This window comes from Apus apus, chromosome 2 (genome assembly GCF_020740795.1).
Source record: "Apus apus isolate bApuApu2 chromosome 2, bApuApu2.pri.cur, whole genome shotgun sequence".
Classification (NCBI taxonomy): domain Eukaryota; kingdom Metazoa; phylum Chordata; class Aves; order Apodiformes; family Apodidae; genus Apus; species Apus apus.
The window spans coordinates 69,906,661-69,930,556 of NC_067283.1; the positions used below are offsets into that span (position 1 = coordinate 69,906,661).

General features: G+C 38.4%; 1 long non-coding RNA gene across 3 annotated transcripts; it reads left to right on the forward strand.

Moving 5' to 3' along the window:
• Positions 1 to 158: 158 nt before the first annotated feature.
• Positions 159 to 22,124, forward strand: LOC127380445 (uncharacterized). 3 transcript variants are annotated; one of them, XR_007888506.1, is made up of 6 exons: positions 159 to 247; positions 936 to 1,729; positions 6,562 to 6,693; positions 8,173 to 8,415; positions 16,901 to 17,022; positions 21,375 to 22,124. It is a non-coding gene; the product is annotated as an uncharacterized LOC127380445 (long non-coding RNA). The 3 variants fall into 3 exon arrangements; XR_007888507.1 differs by lacking the exon at positions 159 to 247 and adding an exon at positions 330 to 822; XR_007888505.1 differs by lacking the exon at positions 159 to 247 and having other exon boundaries at positions 330 to 1,729.
• Positions 22,125 to 23,896: the final 1,772 nt, after the last annotated feature.

The following is a 23,896-nucleotide window of genomic DNA, read 5'->3' on the forward strand; positions in this document are numbered from 1 at the left end:
GGCGCCGGAAGTGAACCCGGCGCCGCGGGCGGGGAGCGGGCCGGAAGCCCCGCCCCCCCACCTCTTCCTCCTCCTCCTCCACCTCCTCCGCGGGTGCGCAGCGGAGGTGGTGCCCGGGGAGCCGGGGCTGGGCTGGGCTGGGCTGGGCTGGGCTGGGCTGGGCTGGGGGGCCGCCGCCGCCTCGGGAGAAGGGAGGCTGGGGTGCTCGGCCCTGACACCGCCAGCGGGCACGCCCTCTGCTCCCCGGGTGCGCCCGTTCTCCGGGAAGCGGCGATGGGGGGGGGGGAGCGCGCTGCTTCCAGCCGCTGGAGCTGGGGAAGGAGGGCCTGGCGGCGGGAGAGGCCGCTGGAGCTGGGGAAGGAGGGCCTGGCGGCGGGAGAGGCCGCTGGAGCTGGGGAAGGAGGGCCTGGCGGCGGGAGAGGCCGCTGGAGCTGGGGAAGGAGGGCCTGGCGGCGGGAGAGGCCGGGGCAACCCCGGGAGGGGCTGGCGGGCGTGAGCTTTCCGGAGGGAGCTGCTGTGTGTTGCCAGGCGCTGCTCGCCTGCTGCGGCGCTCCCGGGTGTTGCGCGGGTCTGTGCGGAGCGGCGCGGCTGCGGCCTGGAAGCCTGTTGGTGTTAGCCCGGCAGCTTTCTCGCCAGCCTGTTTTGCTCTGGGGTTAATGCCGCCCGTCACGTAGCGGGAGCTGTTGCAGCCTTCGCGCAAAGAAAGTGATGTCACGTTGTTAACCTGTAGCTCGTTCTTCATTTCCGCAAGAAGCCTGAATACTCACTTGCGGCGTCCTTTCTCTCCTGGCAAAACCCTCGCACCTTTCGCGTCGTCCTAAGGTCTGCAGACACCCCTGTGACTAGAGTGTGAACGTGTGCAGCTTGCGGTTTTGACAAAAGACGTTTGAAATCAGAAAGTGCACCTTAGCTAGTTTGTTTATTGTTTCTTGTAGATTTACCTGCCAGCAACTGCAGAAGATTATTTAATTTAAGAAGGAACGTCGACGTGTTGCATCAATGAACCTGCATCTCCCTGAGGAAATCACAACGTTGTATGCTGCTCTGCCTGGAGGTTTTGAAGCCCAGATTGCTGGCCCGGTGGGTGTGTTTCTGGCAGAGGTATACAGGCCCCGGCTCTGCCCAGCAGCTGCATCAGAAGTAAGTTAGATCAGAATATAACTGGCACACATGCCTAAAACAGACACAGCCTGTCAAACTTCAGGCTGTCCTAAAAGGGACCAAAGTGGAAATGAGTCCTATAGCCTGGGAATTGAAGCTAACCAAGAAAATGAAAAAAAAAAAACAACCTGAAGAAAATGCTGCAAAGATTGGCTGTCTTATTGATGGTGTATCTCGTGCTTCAGAATATGAGTGGTTACGGTTGGTAACGTGAGCACAGTCAGAGCAATAGTCCTCATGCCTCACTCCTCTGAAGTGTCCACCATGTTTGGAGAAGCAGCAGCTCATTTGCAGCTTGAGGAGCCTTGTTCTGTGGGTCTTGGCTTTAAATGCATTTATTGGTTCATGACTCAGTGGGACTTAATGGAAAATCATTTTAAGTCACATAAGTGGATGAAAGAAACTTACAAGCACCTTATCTGTACAAGTGTGTTTATGGAAACAGCCATCAGAGGAGACCATTTCAGTGCACAACGTATTCACCGTATTGTGAAACTGAGCGGATAAGAAATCTTCACATAGCTTGCCATTATCAGGATGTGTTTAAATGTCTGCACAGATTTTACCAGTAAGTAACATTTTATTTTTTTATACTCATACAGTTGCCTCAGCTTTAAATTTCTCTGTACACAGAACTTAATTTGGTCGATGCAACATATATTAAGGGGTTTCAGCATGAGCTGTAAGTGCTGTCATGAGAAGCTACAGGAAAACGTCTTCATACTAGTTCAAATAAAATACAAGAACTGCAGAAATTCTAAACAAGTGTTGTAAAAGTTCACTTTTTTAATGATGTTCCTTCATTCTGCAAAATCCTCTCTCATTTCTGAGTATTTCTATGAATAGCTGACCATCACAGTCCAGTGATTTCAATATTATTAGCTTTTAATGGCTCTGTAACATTACTGTAAAAGTACTTCTATCAAGGCTAATGCTTTTTTGTCTGGAGGTTCTGTGACACTGATAATAGCTAAATATCACCTCTATTTCTAAATGGAGGACCTTAGCAGAGTATCATAATTTATGGACTCTTAAATCACAAAAGGACATAATTCCAGTCTTCCAGTGCTCTGTTCTCCTTTGCATTGACTACAGATGTTGCTTTTGTACCAATTTTACTTTATTTAAACTAGGAGGGACAAACGTGAAACTGTTTCTGTTATTAATTGCAAACATTTTGCCTTCAATGAAGACATGCATTTGGTGCTTATCTTCAAGCCTGTAGGTCAAATCTTGAAAGATTGGGGGGCCCTTTCCTGTTTAACCATTCAGTGTTGCAAGAGATTGCAGTGATTGTTTTTAACAAGGTTTCCATGGTGGCTGCCTCTTCAGTTTCTTCCTGTCTGGGTTGAGCTACTGGTTTGGTACTGATTGCTCAGTAAGGCCAGTGCAAAACCAGGTAACTTATGTGAAATAAGATGATGGGCTCATAGGAGTGCTCTGAGTTTGCAGCAATGGTCAGAGGAGAAAACAGGCAATCTTAAGAGCATTAGGGAATGTGGAATAACAGGGCTTCCTGTGATTGGAGCCAGGCGGGGCACTGCATCTGTATTACAGTGTAGGTTTTGAAGGGTTTAAATTAGATTGTGCTGTACAGTTTGAGTTTGAAGTCTTTGGGATAGGTGGGGTTGTTCCCAGTTTGTAGTGTTTAAAAGGGCAGGGGGTAGAATTTTCATAGAAGGTTATTGCAGAATTTCTGCAGGATAAGCAACTAAAAAAAGGGTTCACTGAAAACTGAGAGATTTTATATTAAAACTTTTACAGGAAAGGTCTAATGATCTTGATTGCATTTCTCATTGAACAGAAATCCTCTGCAAAAAAACCCAACAACCCAGAACCTCCAACTGGTCCTTTCTCCATACTAAATTTAGGCTGTCAGCAGATGTGCTTAGAAGAAAATGGACAAATAGTGTATTGCACTTCACTGGTAAAAATAATTTTTTGAAGCTTGGGTATTTTGATGTTTCCTGAGTATCTGTTCCTTCAGTATTTTTCATGCACTCTGTAATTCACAGCAGAATAACTCCACTGCAAGTATGTATCTTGAGAACTGCTTGTTATCCTGTTGTGTTTTTTTTTCCTGTTTTGAAACCCGGGGGAAAGGAGCATCCTTAGAGATGAGCTAACCTTGCTTTTGACACACGAGTCCCCAGGGTCCAATTGTGTCTTATAATCAATAATCGCTCAATCTTCTGAAATACTGTGCATCTCAGCCAAACTCAACCTCATATTGCTTAAGTAAGCACAAAACACTTTACATAGGAGCTGAGTTTGAGCTTTTAATAATTGTTTACCATGAATAAATGTCTATGTTCTTTTTTAAATGGATGTATTTAATCCAATTTTAACCTATAGTAAGAAAGTGTAGCTTTCAATACAGCTAAGGAATTTTTTCCAAGTGTATGTGGATTTTTTTTTTTATTTCATCCTCCATCCTTCCAATAGCTCTTTTTCTTTTACTTTTTTTTAAACTGCTAAGTTTCTAAAGTGCAACAAAAGCTTTGCAAATACTGTGTGCATTGGATTTCTGATTAAATGCTTTCCTTCTGTATGCTTTTACAGAGAAGAGGTCAATTTCCTGGTGTTAAATATTTGCTTAATGCAAGTGTAGGTACAAGTAAATTTGTTTTTACTGGTGGAAGAAGTCTTTATAGTTCATTAAGCTAGATTGAAACTGTGGTTTGGAGGTGGGGAGAGGATTAGGAACTTCTTAGAGTTTGCTTGAAGGAAGTAAACAAGGATGCTCATCTTCCAAGGCTATTGTTGGCAGTGGGATGTAGCAGCACCTGCGAGCTCACAGCTGTTACCGAGATAAAGGAGAAAAGACAACCACAATGACACTCAGTACAGGGAATCTTAGTGCAGAACATGAGGAATTGCTTGGGTTTTGGATAAGTTTTATGCTGATTTGAATTTGTGATCAGTTTATTCTGGCAATTGTTATTAGCTTGGTTAGATAACCAGCTGTCTGTCAATTTAAAAGGATATTCTTCTTTGTTAAGGTAGCAGCAGCAAGTTTATATTCTTTTATCAGTCTTGCTCCATCTTACTCGGTGACAGCTTTATTTCTATATGCAGTAGGTAGAGATTCATACAAAGAAGACTGTGTGTTACCTCACAGTTTTATTGTTCTTTTGCTATCAAACTAGGCCCTTCACTTGGGAGGGAGAGGATACCGTACTGCTTAAAACATAAAAGACGAAGGATGCTTTATGTATGAAGTGTTCCTGAATTCAGCTTTGTGTCAGTATGACCGGAATAACACCAAAATACAATACTCTGAATGACAGCCAGCCAGGTTAGGTCGACAGTTTGGGTCTTTTTTGACCAATTTGGTCTGTTTCTGATTCCATTTGACATTTAATTATGTCAAAAGCTCATGTTGCAGTTTATAGTGTTAGCTGTTCCAATTCCTCAGACCTTGACCTACTAAGTTGTAGACTTGTGGTTAGAACAGAACTATGTGGAGTGGCTTGTCCCTGTGTCTCTCTGACTGTTGTTTGGGTTAGTCTTGTTAACTGAGGTAGGGTGAATCTGATAGGCAATGTATAGCAGCCTATCAATCAATGTATGTTTAGCTCTATCAGGTGAGCAATGCTAGTGGCTAACTTTTAACACTTCTTAAATCCTAAAGTGATTTTCAAAGGACTTTGTCCAGCATTGTCTCTTGCTGGGTGAACAGAAGAAGGGGCAGGAGCTGTACATACTTACACCATCAAATTTGATTTTTTAATTTATTTTTTAATAATGGTAGAGGCTATATATCTCTAGCAGCAGTTCTTCTTCATGCTGATAAAAATACTTTCCCCAAAATTATGTTAAAGACTCCTTCCTCTGAAAACAAATTAAATTAATAAATGGTATATGCCTGCACAACTCTCGCTTCTATATTTTAACTGCTTACTTCATATTTAGTGTTATAAAACCACACTGCATTTTTTACTACTCTAGATGCACTACTTGTTACCAATGTTGGTGTTTATTTAAAATATACTGTTTTCCATTGCTCACCTGTCTTGCTTTTTTGTTTGTTTGTTTAAGTTTTATTGGCTGAAATCTTTTATGTTAGTTCTTTACCTCCGTATGGTACATTTCCTTTAAAACCAGATAAACCAAAATGATTCAGCCCATCTTCTACAATTCATATGGGGGGAAAGTTTCTGTTAATAATGTTTTCAAGTGGAACCAGGAAGACTGTGGATACCTTTTCTTACAAAAGCCATAATACTTCATGGCTTGCAGGAAAGAGACCTCTACACAGCCTCTGAAAAATGCGGTGGACAATGAAGATACCTTACTGCAGGAAGTTAATTGTGACAGACTTTTAGGGACACAGGGACAGGAACTAAGAAAGCATGCCGTTTTTCTTTGGTAGCTGGCTACAAAGGTTTTTAATTCTTTCATGGAAAGCATACAAAAACATTGCATATTAAAGACCAGCGGGGCTGGAAAACGTACAAGAATTTGCTAGAGGACATGATGAGATGAGGAGATGAACTCAAGCAGGATTTGGCGCATGAGAAAAACTGGTAGTGGGGCAGGGCATAGTGGGCAGAGAATAAAATGAAGTGGGGAGTCCCAGAGAGTGAAAATAACTTGGGCACCAGGGTGGTCTGGCGTGGACAGAAATGATTTAGTCTCAGATACATGAACCAGAATTAATATGACAGGGTACATGACTGCTTCTGGTCACTATTGCTGTCATTACTCAAGTGGTAATTAGTTCAAGCATGAGAGGTTTCTGGTGTGTCTAAGGGTTTTGGCAAGGTCAGTCAGCCCAAATATAATTCCCCATTGTGAAATCTGGAATGTATGTTTTAAGTTCTTAATACCAGTGTTTCAAAAAATAAAGCCTAGAACATGGTAAATGTTTGGGGTTTTTTTTGTTTGTTTGTTGTTTTTTTTAATAAATAATAAAAAAAAAACAACACACACAAAATTAATCAAAACTCACTCATTGTCTGTGTTGGTGGGTACACTTGCAAAATCTTTTATTACCTGATTTGGCTATATACAAATTTTTTCTTCCCCTACATGATCCTTTCAAAATTCAGTGTGTGGAACGGGTAGTGAGTGCTTCATGAGCCTGCGTGTGTTGTTAGTGACCATAGAGTATATACACAAAAAGCAATGAAATTAAGGTTACCAATGCAATTTTCATTTTGGCAGTTCTTAATTTTTGTTTCTTGGTTTAGCAAACTTAATGAGCTGGGATTTTGTTTGCTTCTTAATATAGGATTTATTTTGTGTTTTGGGAAATATGTTGGGAATCTACCTTCACATAGTAAAATTACAAAAAATGCCATCATCTTTATCATTGTGTGCTGTATGCTCTTAGTTACTAGGCTGTGTGATCATACAGTATATTACTATATAAAAGTTCACATATTTATTCCTTAGGTCCTGTGACATCTAGACCCTTTAGGGTGACTGGCTTCAGCTCCATCATGACATCCTAACATATACTGTGTTGGTGGCGATGTACTAATCACCAAACCATGCTGAAGCATGGAGCTGGTGTACACGGGTCAGGTAAGTGTTTATTCCTAATACTGTCTTAAATATACCTTCTCAAAAAATTGTAAGACATTTAAAATACGTTTTTTTTAGACTGTAAATGGTCATATAATTGGCAGTTTATCCTCCACTCTTTTCCAGTCACTACAGGTACCATAATCTGGCAGGGTTTGTAATCTGATGGATGCCACACCATCACATCAAAAGGAATTAGCAATTTAATGAATAAGGCTTGATGACACTGGATGAGGAAAAATCTGTAATTTTTTTTTCTTCCTGTAAACAGCAGCATTCTGAAATGCAAGAGCACTACCAAGCCCTTGTGGGGAGCATTTGATATGTACTGCTTTACTCTGGGGATTTTACAAGTCGCCTTCAGAGTTGGTGCAACTGTTCTGATATTGATTCATTTATTTAACAATTAACATCACCCTTTATAGCTTGTTTGTAGGTTTTGGTGAAGGGGCAGAAAGGGAATTTTTGGTACTTTGTTGCTGAAATTATTAACTCATACAAAAGCAGTGATAAGCAAACTATGACAGGACCAAAAAGTAAGTCAAATTAAGTGATTCTGTGCCAAATTATATTTTCTGTGAATGAAAGTATTCCCCTTGCTCTGAGATAAATACTGGCTATCTTCTCAGTCACCTAGTAGTCTTATTTTTTTCCTAGTCTTACAAAATATACTATATATTTAAAAGTTTATGCAGCACTGTGTTTTTTAAGCTTATATTTTAGGTTGGAAATGTCTGTTATTTCACTCATCTGGGTAGTAGTCTTAATGATATAATAAGAATTTCATGCTATTTTAACAACCGTATAAGAAAGGAAACTTAATATCGGGGTATTCCTACACTTACAGTGATCACTGGAAGTTTATAATAATAATGAGGAAACTTAGAAAATACAACTATTTAGACTGTGCATTGTTAGATGAAACTTTTGTGTGATAAATAGATCGTAATCTGGTAAACCAAAGGAGTTCAGATCAAATGAGATTCCTGAAAATCATGGCTCTTCCTGCTTTGTCACTTTATAAAAACAGGGCTATTTATTGGAGTGGCAAGTTTGTCAAACATACTAGTGACTTTCCAAATTCTATCATTTTTATTGTTATAGTTTGTGCGTATTTCACATTGTTTTACTCTTTGTGCTGAGCAGCACTGTGGTAGTTTTAAAATGAAAGTGTGCATCCAAGAATGATAATCTGTACTTCTAGGGTGGTGTGAATTGCTGTTTTTTCCCCTTGTGTATGTTTTTAAAAGCGTAATACAGAATGAGTGGCAGATTTGTTTTACTTTTCTGTTAGTGGACTGAATGAATCATGAGGGTTACAGTATCTCCAAAGTCCCTCTAGAACTTTATCTTTCACCTGAAACTATCTTACCTCAAATTCTTAAGCTTTTTTAGTCACCAATGGCGATGTAAAATATTGGTTGATACTCTATTTTTTGGTTTCCTTTTTCATTAGTTTACTTATTTCTTAATTGGCAGTCTAGAGAAGAGTTGAAAGAGCACACATGGAAAATCACAGAACTTCTACATCCCCCCATATTCATTTTGGGATCGAGTACTCTAGACATCAGTTGAATGGACATCACAGACAGATCCATCAGAAAAAAACCGAGAAATTAGAACCAAATGGAAGAGAAAACAAGTTTTAATATAATCCTGTGTGCTCCAACACAAAAGCAACGAGAAACGAAGATTCAAGTTAATTTGCACGTAGTTCCTATGGTAGGTATGAACTGTCTTATAGAAAAATTTGCATTTTCTTTGTTATGCTCCAAGTACTTCTGTAGATCTTCATTGCAGAACAACTGATAATGTGGCATATTTATGTATTTAGTTACGGACTTGTTTATTTTTACAAGAAAGTTGCCCACAGATAGACTGAACAAAAATAAGTTCAAATATTTATCTTCTACTTGATTTACAATAGTGCCAGTCTTCGGAATAAAGTAAGCAGATATTGATCAAAAGGTGTTTCTAAAGGTTTTCTCTTACATTTTGTTACAAGCACTAGCAAAGCAGAGCTGCTGAGATGTGCTCTTTGAAGAGCCAAGAAATGTGCTCTTTGTGTGCCAAGAGACTTCTTGGAATTCTGTGTGTAAACTAGATTACAAGATCGTGATGATGTACAGCTTCTTATGCTCTCATGACTGTATTTCTAAGAGGCATATTTAATGAAGGATCAATTTTATCACTTAATGCAAAATTCCACTTATCTGTAGTTTTAAGAGATAATACTAAGACTTTGTCTGACCTCAGGTGCATCCTCTCTTCCAAAGAAAACTTGAGAAGATATTTGATGCTTTCCTGTTATTAAAAAAAATATATTTTTCACTGACAAAGCTGCTACTGACCTCTGGTAGCCACCCATCCACGAGTTGACATCATGCAATATTCTAATTATAGCTTTTCTAGTATTTAGGTAGAGCAGGCAGTGTACATTCTGTTTCTCTAGGTTTCTTCTAAGTATGTGAGTTTAGTTTTGGAGACGTTATTTTTTGTTTCTGTTTGTGGCTAAATATATGTCTGTTATATTATTAGAAAACATTTTCATCATAGACACCTTGAGTTCAACTAGGGAAATTCTTACTTCTAAAGTTGTGTATTATAATCTAATTCACACTGTCATAGATTTTTTCCCCAAATAGCTTCTTTACTTCATTTTTTCCTAGGACTGAAGTAATTGTCTTTATCAAATCTGGATTTCCTGGTTTGAAGTTCTTATTGCTCACGTGGAACGAAACTATAGCTTGCTGAAATTGGTGTAATAAAAAGAAAGAAAAAAAGGAATTTGAATTTGAATAGTCACAAGGTTATCAGAGGAGTGTAGGTAATGGTATGCAGGGAACAGCTGTATTCCTGGTTGTCTCATGGTGCTTTTTTTTGTTGTTTGTTCTGTTTTTCCCCAGAAGAGGGCAGCAAGTGAACGACATCACGCTGGCATTTACTTCTCAAATGCTTTTTCAGTGTTATTCTTTGCTAAATCGCAGTGCAAAGTTACCTGCTGATGTTAAGAGCTTAAAATTATTACTTCTATCTAACTTACTGGCCTCAAGGATAGCTGGAATGTATGGATTGGAAGCCTACATTTTTTTCGGTATTGGGCGGTAGAATTTATTTAGTAAAATCTATTTCAAATCTTATTAACAAATCAGTTCTATATGAAGATTTTCAGTGGCAAGTGACGTTCCTCAGGGGTTGGTATTGGGACCAGTGCTGTTTAAGGTCTTCACTTTGTCAGTGACGTTGACAGTGGGACTGAGTGCACCCTCCGCAAGCTCGCCAACAACACCAAGCTGTGTGGTTTAGTCAACACGCAGGAGGGGAAGGGATGCCATCCAGAAGGATCTTGACAGGCTTGAGAGGCAGGCTCGTGCCAACTTCATGAAGTTCACTGAGCCTGAGCACAAGGTCCTGCACCTGAGTCAGGGCAGTCCCAAACACAAATACAGGCTGGGCAAAGAATGGATTGAGAAACAGCCCTGAGGAGAAGGACTTGGGGGTGTTGGTTGAGCTGGCAATGTGCACCTGCAGCCAAGAAAGCCAACCATGTTCTGTGCTGCATCAAAAGAAGCATGGCCAGCAGGTTGAGGAAAGTGATTCTACCCCTCTACTCCACTCTTATGAGACCCCACCTGGAGTACTGTGTCCAGTTCTGGAGCCCCCAACATGAGGAGGACTTGGAGTTGTTGGAGTGAGTCCAGACGAAGGCCATGAAGGTTATCAAAGGGCTGGAGCACCTCTCCTATGAAGACAGGCTGAGAGAGCTGGGCTTATTCAGCTTGGAAAAGAGAAGACACCAGGGACACTTTATAGCAGCCTTCCAGTACCTGAAGAGGTTACAGGAAAGCTGAGGAAGGATTTTTTACAAAAGCGTGTAGTGACAGGACAAGAGGTAACAGTTTCAAACTGGAAGAGGGTATATTTAGATTAGATATTAGGAAGAAATTCTTTAGTGTAAGGGTGGTGAGACACTGGAACGGGTTGCCCAGGGAAGCTGTGGATGCCCCCTCCCTGGAAGGGTTCAAGGCCAGGTTGGATGGGGCTTTGAGCAACCTGGTCTAGTGGGAGGTATCCCTGCCTGCCTGTGCATGGGGTTTGGGACTGGATGATCTTTAAGGTCCCTTCCAACCCAAACCTTTCTATGATTCTATTATTTTTATGACTATTGGCATTAGGTGTGTGTATATTTTTAAGGATAAAATTACTGAACAACTGAGCCCCATGACATTATTAGTTAATGTCACGTAAGTCTTTCTTACACCTATCAAATATTCTCTAGATTTAAAATTTAATGTAATATTGCAATTCAAAATTATATTTTCATGGCTCTTTTTTTCCTATCAGAAAATGTAATGTTGCTATTAATTAATTATTAATTACTGCATTTGTGTACAAGGATGGCTTCTTTTGACAGTGCATGCAAGTTAAAGACCTCAATTAATGGGAGATACTAGCAATACTACAAAATATAACCAAAGTGTATTGTCTTATTTCAACAACGAAATACAGTTTTATCATCTAAAACTGTATGGAGGTGTACCATATTACTGATTTTGGAGTATTGGGTTTTTTTATGACTGCACAGGAAAATACTGATCAATACCTACTATTGTGAACGTCTTGAAGGTGTGTGGCCATAACTGTTCTAGTTACAGATTGAGTAGTTAGCAAGAAGCTGCAGAGAGAGGGCAGTCTAAGCTCTTCAGTTGCCAAGTTTTATCCTATAGTTCAAATAAAGTAGGGAAAATCATAGTGGCATTTGTGAGGATGAGCTGCGTGTGATCAGTGTTCAAAAGCTATATGGGAAGAATGAAACTGTTTCCTAACAAGACCCATTTATTGATAGTCTTGCCTGACTGTTTCATTAAAATCACAAGTATTATAATGCATGTGGGACCTTTACAGAGCCTAAAAATTGATGAAGAGTACTCAAGACTCTTTGATCTTCATGGGTTGGGATTTTCCGCTGTCTCAAACACACCTTATTTACATCTGAAGGATGAAAGGTTAGATCATCCATATTACAATTCCAAGTTCTTTTTTACTTTTTTCTCCTTAAGCTTAGAAGATTGAACCAACCCTCCTAGTAACAGTGTTTTCTTTCTTTTCTCCTTACATAAAAAAATAACACATCAATATTTGTCAGGAGTCTGCACCACAAGTGCTGCATAACATAGGCGCTCCCCACAGTAATACCAGAATTCTGAAATCAGCATTTAAAACTATTAGATGTGCTGGAAATAGGCAGATATGCTTATTTGTTTTTAAGGAGTCATTCAAATAGCTAGAAAATCCAAATAGCTCTACTTTTCTATTCTTTTAATCCTCTAACAAAGGAAGATTGTTCTGTTATGTCACTGTGAAAACTATGGCTTTTAAATGTAGAAAAAGTACTTTTAAAATTCTGATTTAAATTAGTAGAAATAGTAATAAAAAAAACACTTTCCTAGTTGTGAATTGGCGTGTTATACCTTTGTGCTACTGTACTTCCATTGGATTCACAAAGATACTACAGGAATTGACCACTGCTTTTTTGGTCTGTGCTTCGTAGCTCGAAAAATGTTCTGTCTGTCCTGTAGGAGTTTAGTATCTACATCTTTGACTTTTTTTTTTGTGGTGCTTTTTCCTCTTGAAAGTTCACAACTGTTTAGGGAAGAGGGGAAAAATTAATACAAAGAGTTATTCCGAATGGCACAGCTTGCCTTTTAGAGCTGGCTTTCATTTTGAAATCTGCTTTTTAAATCTCAGATTTTTCCATATAGGCTGTTGGCTCTACTGAGATCATTGTTTCAGCTTTCACACCTTCTATGCATCAAATACCTCAACAACTCCTCTGAGTACTTAAGTTCCCTCATGGAAATTAAGGGCTTTTATTCTTTCAGCATAGTAAGCTTTATTTCTCTGATGCAAAAAAGTGTTAATCCACACAAATAACTGAGAATTAAAATCCCCTTTTGCGTCTTTCTTGTTTTGAATACTGTTACACAAAATAACAGCTGGATGAGTCACGCTTAATTCAGAATTAGCAGGAATACTCTTACTGGCAGAAGTAGTGAGTGTAATATAAACTGATTTAGTTGTTTTCTAAAACACTTTGTTTTGAAAATAGCAGGACTTTAATTACCTTCACAAATGTGTCATGAAAATTGCCATGTTTTCATTATAGAGTGTTTAAAGAATGAGTAATCCTGTTTATTGCATCTGACATGTGAATGTAGTCCATGTATTTGGAAAGAGTGTTTACTTAGTAATTAATTATTTACAGGTGGGATTCGAAAGGACGTTATTTCCTTTTGCTGAGTGCTGATCAGTAATCTGAGTAGAGATGTAAGCACCTTTTAAACCTGCTCTAGTTGGCTCCGACAGGAGGATTTGAAAGTTGTTCTTTGCTTGTGTTCCTCCCTTTGAAGTTATTGTACGTTACAGATGTGACTTTTCAACATTAAAGACTTATTTGTGAGCTTGTGAGCAACTAGTGCTTCTTTTGTTGCTGACTTTTAAGGAACTTCAGGTGCTTAAGCATAGAGCTAAAATGGTTTTGAGGTATAATAAGTGTGGTGAGGGGAAGAATGGAAAACCAAGGAATTTGGAGCAGCAGATCTGTGAGCTGCGTAGGCCTTTTCAAATGTTTTACAATTTTGTTCCCTTGGAATCCTCTCTTTGTATATATGCACACATGTAATTTTCATTGCATTATTTTTCCTTCTAAATAAATTCCACTTGCTGATCTGAAAAAGTAGCACTTGAGAAAGTAGAATCTGTCTTTTTCCTCCAGACGAAATAATTCTACAAGGCTTAGGTGAGCTATTCAAACATCAAAGTACAACAATCCAGTATAATAATGTTCCATTTTGCAGTACTGGCTGCTAGTAAATTACTCAACACAGCGAAGTATGTCATTCTGGGAATATAAATAAATAGTTGAAATATAGTAAAATAATAACTGAAGTATTTGATTTTAGACAGGTCTGATAGGAATCTTTGTGCTCTCGTTCCTCCCATAGTGGTATTAATCTTTCCTAACTAATAGCTTTAAACACTGATGATAAAAGGCATTAAAAGCCTAAATTAAGACAGTAACCGAGAATGTCATCCCTTCAGACTACTTACAGAGGAAGAATGGATGATAGTTTTCCAGCAGTGACAAGGTTCATTTCCTTTCTGACAGGAAGCTTTCTTGCAGTTGGCTCTGCAGGAACACATGGGAATACATGCTGGCATCAAAGCCTTTCACTGCCAGTGCTGCCAATACAAAACAAGGCTTGAGGCCACTCTGGCACAGCGTGTGTTAATGCAAACAGGTGGATTACAACTGTGGCTTCTTTATGTGACTACTTAGATAAACTGCTTAGGGAGAAGAAAAAAACAAAACAGTGTACAGTTGAATATTGAATGTTGTGTAGGAGTGCTTCTTTTGTGCTGTGAAAAGGATTTCTAGTAAAGGGGTATTTTTTTTTTATATACATTGGTAGTTCTCCCTCATGTTGAATAAGCAAAAATCAAACACTGATCCTTATTTAACAAAACCAGCAAATTTTTAACTTTTTTTGGCATTGAGAGATTAATCTTTAAGGATGTTTGATTTGCTTTCCTGAATATGAGTATTTTTATAGCAATCTATATTCAGAAGGCACCTAGATAGAGGTATACACACTGCAAAGGCAAGGACAGTTTGCAACACTGGCTCATTAGTTGAAGGATGACTTTGCTAGTTCAGATGGATGTAGACTTTAACCAGTTCATTTAATTTTTTTTTTTTGTTCTGTACTGATACTCCATGGCCAGGAAGTAATGGAAATGTCTTCTCAAAACTTTACAAATCAATTTGCACATACTGGCACAGTTCAATATTTTTAGCATAAAAGATTGTTGTTTGTCCACCTTGGCTACATTCTGTTTCATTTACTGGAAAGTTTCCTGCTTCAGCTTTCTGTTTTAAAGTTTAATGTTGAACCTCTATGAAAGGCCCAGCTTCTCTGTGACTGGTGCTCTGGGGTTCTTTCTGTCTTGGTAAAGTGATCAGTTTACATAGACTTTGAGTTGCCATGGTTATGCTAAGTCCATCAGTCTGCCAAAAAGGACACTTGCATTTGAAATTCTGAATTTACACAGAAGAATGTACTTTGTATCACTGTGTCTGCCTGGAACTGTTGGATCTGTTCCATCTTGGTATTTAAAAAGTGAATCTTTTCTCCTTTTTTTCTCTGAATTGAGCATTTTACAGGATGAGAAAATAAGTTTAACTGAATGAGTAGGGTGGGAACGTGCTATGTTGCATTAATGGCCTTCTGAAATGTGCTGCTTGGATGTGTGCAGTAAGTGGGTGAACAGGACAGTGGGGAGCCAATTAGCTGCTGCTGACAATATTTTAATAAGGCAGCTTGTGGAGATCTCATCTTAAAGGACCTGGCAGCCTAGTGAATAAGGAATATCTGCTTTTGTCCACAGTGGCAAAATCAACTTTTCTGCAAGTTGAAGAAATTAATTACTCTTGCAGTGGTTTGGCAGGAGTTGTCGTTCTGACGCTTGAGCGATGTGGGTGGTGCCACATCCCACAGGGTTGGAGCCGTGGTGTCATGCAAGGAAGCAGAGGAGAGAAGGCAGATGTCTGGCAGGAAACATAGGTGTGAAGGGGCCTGGTAGACATCTCATCCTACTGGGACAGATGGCTCTCTATCTCTGTGGTAGTGAGTATGCCACATCTTCAAAGACAGACATTTACTCCATTAAATATTCTTAGCTTATGTAGAAGGCGACAGGGCTTCAAATGGTACAGGAAAAGGAGAGTGATGCCCAAAGAAGGGATAACTGACTTCTCCTAGGAGGCTGGCTAGGCCATGTGGCTGAGCACTGTTAATGATGTTCAGCTGCTGAAATAGACTGGTGTCCAAACCCATGTAAACTAATTAAAACTCTTCCAAAAATTAACAAAATATGTTACTGTCTAGAAGAAAAAGTGTAAATCCAGAACTGTCTCCTATTCCTTGTTCTGCTGCCGACCTGCTACGTAACCTAACAGCAAATGTACTTAATGAGTTTTAGGAAGCTCATTATTAACTTTGAAAATGTGATTTATTATCTAGATATCAAGACATTGACAACTCTTCCTGTTTGCTTCCCCACTGACAACTGGGGGTAAAGATAAAAAAAAAATGCTTTGATTTCCACATCATGTTGACTATGCTGTGATCATGCAATGTGATATCCCTTGTGTTAATTCTCGTAACACTAATGACAGTGGAGCTGGAGAGTTACTTGTAATAACATCGGTGTGAAATGCTGTCTTGAGGAGAATTCTTACTCTATACCAGGGTTGATGGTAGGTCTTAGATTCTTAAAATACATTCGTTTTTCATTAATTTCTAACTCAAATGTGTTTCTTTATTTGGTTTGTGGTTTTGGCTGCAAAAATGAAAATAGGTTTGCCTATTTGGGAGTTCGAACAAATTACCTCTAGAGATTCCATTCAACCTCAGCCATTCTGTGATTCTTTCTTTAATTTTTTTGGCTGTGGTTTCTTTCAGGTTTTCCACTGTAAGGCTAATGTTTCAGAATTTTAGTACATAAGAAAAGTCTGAAGATAAATACTGTCAATTAGAAATTCTCAATGGGAATGTAGATGAAAGAGGGGGATACTCCTTTAAGAATGTACCTTTCAATGTTTTTCAATTGAAGTTAATTGTTTTTCTTTGTATTTATGACCTAAATGTTGTTCTTGCCGTCTTTACAGAAAACTGTGTTTTCTTCATTAAGTAAAAATTACTCCTTTAATGTAATTTCCTTTTGCTTTTTGAAAGTTTCCTGTTCTGCCACATTTCCCCTTTCTGAGGGATTTTGTTTGTTTTCAGTTGCTGACATAGAGCACGCTGAAAGTTGGCCCCCTGAACTTTGATTCAGAAAAAAAGATCAAAACTAAATTTGGAAGTGGTTCTGGCTAGTGTTTCTTGGTTAGACTTATGATGGAAGCCAAATTTAGATGCAATAGGTCTCTGACTGATAAAACAGACTGTAACCTTTAACTGCCTAGACCATTATCTAAGATCGTGCTTCTGTAGCAACAAGATCATGTGAAAGATGAGCTGTGGCTTTGAGGCTGTGCTGTAAATACTAACCCACTGATGTTCTTTTCTTTTGAATTTTCCCCACACACTTTGGGTTCCCATAGAAGATACTACATTCTTCATATTTGCTTTCCATTTGCTGGTAGGTGAGAAGCCTTTCAAATGTGAGATCGGGTCTTACGCCTCCACAGATGGAAGCTCCCTGCAGCAGCTCATCTGTACATGTGCTACTGAGAGGCCCTACAAGTGTTGACTGTTCATGTAGCTGGTAAGTGTAAATAATCCTGCTGTCAGACAAATTCTGTAAATCTGCTGGCTTTTAAAAAATAACAACAAAACTCCACACTTATTGTACGTGCGCATACCAATTAATAAAAGCAAAGTCAAGCATTTAAGTATATTCCTTGTTGGCAGCTTGACACTGTGAAGGTTTTTTTGTTTGAAGGGATTCTTTCTCTAGATAACTCCTGCACAGACTGTGTGGGAAGATGTATGGAACACTAATGTGGTAAATACAAAGATACCTGGTAGATGAAGGTGGTGTTATCTGTGTCTGTATGTGCAGGGATACTGGGACAAATGTTACTGACTTGCAGAAAACTTAATTCATTAACCGTATGACTTAATGTCCTGTATTTGTTGCACTGTGGTGTTTTTTCACATGGGTTTTGTCTGCAGTTTTGCTTGCAGCATTTTGATTCCTCCCTCCTGCCCCTGCCAATTGAGGAAATGATCCCATTTCTGACAGTGCTAACACGTTTCATTTTGCAGTGTTGGCAGAGTGTGTCATGTGATGAGTGAGAGCATTAGCTAGTCTTAGTAAAGCCCGAGTACATGTTGAAAGTATTTCAGCCTTAGGGGCTGTTTAATGTTAAGTTCTTGTGTGTTTAGACTCTGAACGCTAGATGCTGTACTGTTTGCTTTGTTGTTTTTGTTTTGTTTATTTTTTTACAAAAAAACCAAACAAACTCAAAAGGTTTAAACCTTTTGTCCACAAGTTGTTTCATGAGGTATGCAGTGGTTGGGTGAGAGATGGCTTGGTTAGTTTTGCCTTGTTATTTATGTGGGGGAAAGCTTCATTGACACCATTTCTTTGTTTGTCATAATAAAGGTAAATCTGATTACAAAACTAGTGCTCTTTTTGGAGAGTCTTTTGGTGCCAGAATTGAAAACTGAGAATGCATCTATCAAAAGTAGTAAGATACCTTGAGCTTAAAGTAAGGTCGTTCTTCACCAAGAGCTCTTCAGTATCTGTTAATGGAATATCAGGGGAAAAGGCCTTTTCCTAGTTTTGTGGCAGCTGAGTAAAAACGCAGAATCATAAACATTATCCAAATGCTGTAACAAAAAATGAAGGAAATTTGTACAATGGAATGGTCACTCACTGGCCTTGTTACAAAGTCAGAAGTTTGTTTGCAGATATTTAGTTTCTAGAAAGTATCATCTATGTCCTACTACATGAGCATGAGAAAATAGCATGGAAAATTTGAGGGGAACAGTAGCGATGAGCTCCGAACTATGAAGTGGAACACTGGTAACCTATTATTCTCTATGCATTACTGTAGTAGGCACAAAAAAAGTCCAGTTTCTTCTCCTATTAGATAGGTTTTAATTATAGGATACAGCTAAGCATGATAGGAACTGTCATTAAATCCTGTGCCTCCTTCCCCCAGCTTACTTTGGCACATTAGCCATCATAATAGAAGGACCTGCATGCTTAAATTTTACTGTGGAACTAGTTCAATGTTAAATTAATAGAATTTTTCTTTAATAAGTGAAAAACTTATTATATAATGAGAGTCTATGAGATCAGGAAGTGAATGTTTTAACCAGTGTCTGTGAGAGTAAACAATGACACTATCTGTAGGTACCCTTTTCTGATATGTAAAATCTAGACTTAAAAAATATTTAGTTCCTGTCTTCATAGTGGTAACTGCAAATGCCTGCATAGTATTCCAGACATAAATAGTTCAGATATTTGAAATTGTCACTTGTGAAGCAGTTAGCTTGAGTTGGGTAAGTACAGATAAGGCTGTTCTATGCATTTTGTTTGTTTGTTTTAATTAGGTAATTATTTCAGATCTAATAGTCTTTAAAATTTTCAAGTACACTAGAATGTAACATCCTCTATTACTGAAAGTGTGTCAAAAAATACAAGAAAACGTAGGAATGCTAAAGAAGAAAAAGAATGAGCATACTCAACCCTTTTCCAGTCCCCGAACATATACTTTACACCCACACAGAACCCACTGAATTATTCAGTGGGCTGTATTCAAAAGTGATGTGTAAAGGGCAGAAATCACATGAGCATGCCGATTTGAGTGTAAGCTGGACTGAGGATGGCATAACTGCAGTGATGAAGTATACAGAAAAGTGTCATCTTGCAACTCTTCCAATATTCCAATTTAGTCCATCAATATTGTTTACTGATACTCAGGAAAGTTTCATTATTCAAGCTGTCACCCGTTAAGATTACTTGTGCTTTGAGTTTACCATATACATCAAACGAAAACAATAGAGTGAAATTTGCAGTGGCAGTTGCTCATCCAAAATTCAGGATTACAGTGAAATTTAAAGTGCATCTCTGTGTGTATTTATAGTGGTGTATATATTTATGTGTGTGTTTGTATAATGAACTCAAGACTAAAAATGTGTATGTAACTGGGCTGTTAACAACAGGTAGGTCTTTTTAAGGCTGTTGTCTTATCAAGAGCTTAGAGCTGTACAGAAGAGGAGATGTAAATTTGCTTGAGATATCTGCCTTGCTTAGTGACTTGGAAGAGTCAAATGGCTGCTTCTGATGGCACAGAATCTGACAAGTTCACGTTTTTGATAGTTTTGCTGTCATAGACTGCAAGAGAATTTCCTGAAAGTTGTGCATTCCTGATCATAGTAGACATAGGAAGAGTTCTGGGCTGCTTTAGTAAGAATGTATGGGAAAATAATATTTTTTTTGCGTGTGTGAATCTTAGCTTGAAAATGCAGCTTTTTCTATGCCTGCGTAGTAAAATATTTTCTTGTGCCAGATCAACCAACTATGTTTTTTGTTAGGCGTAAGGAGAAAGGAAAGTTAAGGTATGCTTTTCTGATTAAGCATAGTGCAAGTCTTTTGCTTGTTGCATTCATATGAATAACACCACCAGCTAAGAACCACAAGCCCAAATATAGAAAACCTGTAAATATTTGCAGCACCAAGCATGAGCTTTTAAAACTGATTAGTGTATACACTGATAAATCTCAGGATTAATTTTAGCCAGCTTAGTTGTTCAATCTGACCTCTCTGTTGATCTCCTCCTTTGCTCAATGGAAAATGATGGCATTCTCTCAAGACATCCCAATTTCATAGGAGATATTACTTAAGTGTGAGGTTTATTTCACCCCTGCTAGGGTTACTTACTGCCTGCCTACAGTTAGCTTTACAGAGGAAATCCAGAAGGTAATACACCTGTTGGATACATTGTGTGGGATGAATCCTACCATATATGATTGTTTTAATTTCCTAGCCCGTAGGGTTGCAAATAGTTGTTGCCAAAATGAACAGATCCTCAATATCTGTTTAAGGGGAACCTTAAATTCAGAGAAGCTTACATTAAAAAATGGTAAATTTTGCAATCTTATTGTTTGATGTTAGGTAACAAGTGCTGAGACTAACCCAAAAGTCTCAGTCTGGGTTCTCTTACAGCCTGATACAGCTGATACAGCCTTGCAGGGTAGAAGTGCCAAAACCCAAAGGTTTAGATTCTAGATTTGGTATTCCCTGAATCTGAAGGAACTAATGTTTTGATTATGATTTTACTGTCTTGGGGCAAGATTCAGGACCCATAGTGCATGTGTAGCAGAACTCACATTTTAATATAAAATTAATATAAAACACAAATCTTCGACAGTATTTGTGTTACGGTTAATTTCTTTATTTTGAAGTATGTCCCTCTGTCATATGCAAAATAGGTAAATTGAAATGACAAATGCAAGGTCAAAGCTTTTCAATATATTCAGACCAGCTTGCAGCTTTCACTGTGTTGAACTGGAATTAAATGCAGATACACATGTACACACAAATGTGGGCATCTCTGGTGTGTCTGGCTGCATGCTGGTGCAGTTGGATACAAAGGGTATAAATGCATAGAGGTCCTGTTAAGATGACCAAGAAAATTGGGACACTTGATCTTGTAGGATTTTAGATTCTTCTTACCTGTTCACAGGTTTTCTTTTCAGACAGTGGATATATCCACAGTTGTACAACTGACGCTAAAACAGAAATACTGCTGAAAACATGGTGCAAACTCCACTAGCTTATTCCAGAGGTAGGAAATAAATGTTGGAAGGTGTCATCTTGCTTGTGTAAAATGAGAGACATTTTAGATCTAGAAACCCTCACTTGGGAATACAGCTAGCTGTAAGTTAAATTATTGGTCTAGGAGTCATGAGAGCTGTGTTCAGGTCTAGCTGTGCCAGTGGGCAGAGCCATGAGATCTTGCTAGGGAAGACTTGTCCCTTGACCTACTGTTTGGTTCTTTTGGATCTGTGAACACTCCAGCTAGAGACTGCCTGCCTGTTTTTGTGCAGTGCTTACTGCTACTGATGGCACTAATGTCTGATGCATTTTTAATTTTCTTACAGCATTCACTAGAAGAGCTTGGACTTCACATATGCTGACATCACACTGTTCTTCTGTTGGCAAACAACTTCTCTGAATACACTAAGAAATACCATCTGGGTTCAGGAACCTCATTAACCAGTTCCAGGCCCACCTTTACTCTCAAATAATTTCCTGTGGAACATTAGGTTCTTCATGCTTAAAACTTCTACCAGAGCATCCCAGCAAATACAGAAGCTGTTGGCATTGTCAGACTTTTGTGCTGAAAGCCAGGGGTTATCTGGAAGAAGAGAAGGAATGGTCCCTATGTGGCAATTAAAGCAGTTAGAGTGGTCTTCCCAAAAAGCTTGGTGTGTGTTATGGTACAGGTGGTAACTCCAATGTACAGAGAGGAATGTGGAGATTTGTGTTGCACAAAGGGTGGACATTTTGATTTTTGTTCCGATTACCTTTTGCTGATATATTCCGCTTACTTACTAATGAAGAGTTAGAAATTTCAAGGCTGAATCTATTGAAATGTACCAGAGCTGACAGTAAGTTCTACAGGTGGTTTCTGTTCTACATCTCACTTTTAATACAGGTCTCTATATAAAACAGTAAATTACTCAAGGATATCTACCAGTGCTGTAGCACTCATAGTGTGGTTAAAGAACTCATTACATTTCTTCATGGTTATTTTTTATAACAAAATGTGTCTATTATCATAAGCTAATCCAATGTTGAAATAAAAAGTATTGAAATATGACATTAAATAAACTTGTCTTTGAAATTCAGTGATTAAATACATCTGTACCTTATTTAGCCAAATAGAATTTGCTCACTTTAAAAAAAACCATTAAATCTGAAGAATGGAATACTTTCTAATTTTAGGCTTATAGGGCTGGTTTTACTCTAAGATTCCACATTTATTCTCTGACTATGGTGGTTTTGTGGATTCTGCTATTAGCTATGAATGTTACTCAGGAAATGTAACTCTTGCTAAAAAAAACCCCACAAACCTGGCATGACAACTTCCTTCCAGACAGAAGCAAATAATGACCAAAGTGCACCTAGGCTGTTTTCTTAAACACAACTGTAAAGAATATACTACTTTGCCAAGATAAAAGTTTCTCTTCAGGTAAGTAGTAGGTTTCTTGGTTTACAGGAGAATACTAGTAAAAGAGTTATATATAGCTGCTGGAAAATTGTATGTAGAATCTGTATTAAAGAATTAATGTGAAACTTTTTTTGGAGAAGAAAATGCTTATACTATTAGAAACTGATGAACATCAGAGACCCCATCTTGGTGTTGTACAGTTGGAACAGAAAAGGTTGCAAATGCATTACCAAACATAAACACTTGACTCCTCTTCATCTGAAAGTATAATAGTTGGATGTTTGCAGCTGTGTACATACATAGTTACTAATGGGAAATATTTTATTTCCTTAATGCGATTTGCATTGCAGCATTTTAACTTGTTTGTACAATAGTCTGTTGAAATTAGCTCGAAATTGCTTGAATGGTAAGTACTCATTTATGACAACAGCAGCACTTTACTCTGAAGGATTCCAGCAGCTTTTCTCTAACTTTGCATTGGGGAAATATTTTTATCCTTGTTGATGTTAGGCCCAGAGGACACTGACTTAACGTGTTGATTGTTTAATAGCATTTAGCAGTAACAAAAGATGTGAACTGAGATGGGGATGTAGATATGTGGAATTTAATTAAACAAACTGGAATTCAGCCAAAACTCAGATGAACAGTCCCAATCTTGCAAAAAGCACAAGGGGACTTCTAATAGTTGGTAAGTGAACTGAGCTTTCATTTTGATGTCACCTTGACAATTGTGGTGTAAGCAATCTAGTACCTACTTTTCTAGGGAATTTATTCAGTAATGTTGTGAAGGATGGTCTATACCACTCCCTAAATTATTAGTAATTACTAGAAATTGTTTCTGGCAGCATTCTATCCTATTTTTTACATCTTTCATATAAGCACTGTGCTCCACCTTGACATTTGAGAACAGGCAAGAGTACAGCTTGGAGCAGCAGAGCTGCAGGCGTAGCATGGTGCAGTTGCATGCCCACTAGAATATTTAATGTGCTGTGGGCTTTTTTACCCAATTTTTTTTTTCCCTGCTGTTGTTAGTCCAGGCTTTATAATAGGCTTGGTAAGTTAATTATGAATGGGATCTTGAATATAAAATAAGTACTTTATTTCTTTTTAATATATTTATTAGGCTGTTCTTAGGGGGCAAAAATACTCAGCTTTAGTTAGTTTACTGAAAACAGTGACTGATTATAGCAGTTTTGTATCGATAAAATATGATTTATAGAGCCAAATTCTTGTTCTTCATACCAGCCTCAGTTATTCTGCAGTAAAATGAAGAATTTTGATATGTCCTTATAAGTGATCTTTCAGTATTAATATGACACAGTCTGTCAGAAATACTTCCATACTCTCTGGAAAAGGAACAAAATTTAGATACAGAAAGTAATAATCATGACATGGATCTTATTTGTTCTGTAAGACATCTTGGAATACTAGCCTTTTATCAAAAGTGCA